Source organism: Mandrillus leucophaeus, unplaced genomic scaffold (genome assembly GCF_000951045.1).
Source record: "Mandrillus leucophaeus isolate KB7577 unplaced genomic scaffold, Mleu.le_1.0 Scaffold568, whole genome shotgun sequence".
Lineage (NCBI taxonomy): Eukaryota > Metazoa > Chordata > Mammalia > Primates > Cercopithecidae > Mandrillus > Mandrillus leucophaeus.
Window position 1 is genome coordinate 22,909 of NW_012106119.1, and position 2,043 is coordinate 24,951.

Consider the following 2,043-nt stretch of genomic DNA (forward strand, 5'->3'; position numbering starts at 1 on the left):
AGTGGGTGTGTTGGTTTATTTTTACTTTTTTGTGAGAGTCTTGCTGTGGTGCCCAGGCTGGAATGCAGTGGCGTGATCTTGTCTCACTGCAGCCTCACCTCCTGGTTCACACCATTCTCGTGCCTCAGCCTCCTGAGTAGCTGGGATTGTAAGTGCCTGCCACCATGGCTGGTTCATTTTTGTATTAGTAAAGATGGGGTTTCAACATGTTGGTCAGGCTGGCCTTGAACTCCTGACCTCAGGTGATTCGCTCACCCTGGCCTCCCAAAGTGCCGGGATTACAGGCAAGAGCCACCACACTCGGCCTGGGATATTCTTAATTGTAACTGTAACGGATCCCTTTAATACAAACAAAACAGAACAACAACAAAAAAAACCCAGCTGTCTGAAAAGTCCCAAAATTAAAGAGCTCACTTGGACACGGATTTGGACACCAGTGGAGTGGCCCAAAACAAACCATAGTTACATGGGCCATTCGGCCTGTTAGATCCTTAGGGTATTTGAAGTCGTGGGGATATTTGCATTTCTGCCTCTGGATATCGTGCTAGTATGAATTCGACTAGTGTTTGAAGGCCAGGCTCAGATCTGGGAAAACAAGAGCCCCTACCCTCATGGCTCTTCTCTTCTGTGTGTGTGTGTCTTAGGAAAACAGAAAGCATAAGAGATTTTTTTCAATGAACTGGGAAGATGGAAAAACAAGCTTAAGATGTTTACTTATTTAGAAGAAGGGAAGTGCAAGGAATACTCAGCTTTGTTGCTGCAAAAAGAGGCCCCTGGCGGAGGCTGCTTCAGAGGTGGAGTCTCTCTGAGAAAGGTGGTAAGAGGCAAATAGGATGCCCCATCTGGTTTGCCAGAGATGGGGTAAGTTAGTATCCCCAAAACAGCCTCAGCATTCTGGAAAAGGCTTCGGAAAACCAGCTAGGGTGTGGGACATTGTTGGCCGCTGGGTAGAAGGAAAACATTGCCGGTCCTGAGGACTGTACTGTTCTTCCACTGCTATAAAGAGCTACTTGAGGCTGGGTAATAAGGAAAATAAGGTTTAATCGGCATACAGTTCTGTGGGCTGTACAGGCTTCTACATCTGGGGAAACTTACAATCAGGGTGGAAGGTGAAGGGGAGGCAGGTATGTCTTCACATGGCTGGAAGGGGAGAGAGTGAAGGGGAAGGTGCCATGCACCTCCAAACAACCAGATCTCGAGAACTATCACGAGAACAGCACGTGGAGGATTGTGCTAAACCAGTAGAAATCACCCCCATGAGTCAATCACCTCCCATCAGGGCCCACTTCCAACACAGGGTTACAGTTCAGCATGAGATTTAGGTGGGGACACACAGCCACACCATGTCAGGCTTCCCATTCTTCTTCACGTGCTTGGCAAATGCTTCTGTCACTTGTTTTGGTTTTTGTTGATACATAATATATGTACATATTTTCAGAGTGCATGTGATATCTTGATTCATCCCTATATTGATCAAATCTGGGTACTTGGGATGTCTTTCACTTGAAATACTTTCTTTTCCTTGTGCTGGTAATGTTCAAGTTATTGTCTCCTAGCTGTTTTGAAATACACAGTAGATGACCCACTGCCATCTCCCTGCTGATTTATCAATAGTAGGTCTTGTGCTCCCGTTAGGCTGTGTGTTTGTGCCCGTTACCAGCCTCTGCCCATCCTGCTTATGAGTGGGCTCTGCTGGGCCCTGTTGGCCACCTACTCTTGGTCTCCATGAGATCTGCTCTCAGCTCCTGCTTATGAGTGAGAACATGCGCTGTTTCTTTGCTTGGCTCATTTGCTTCACGTAATGTCCTCCAGCTCCATCCATGCTGTCGCGGATGACAGGGCTCTCCGCTGTGTGGTGGAATATTGCTCCTGTGTATGTTCAGGCCACATTTCCTTCATCCCCTGTTGATGGGCACTCAGGTGATTTCGGACCTTGGCTGCTGTGGATGGTGCTGCATTGAAGCCGGGAGCAGTCACTGGCTTTATACTCGGGGGACGTGAGCCACTTTGATGTTCTCAAGCAGCCTATCCCCAAAATCCTCC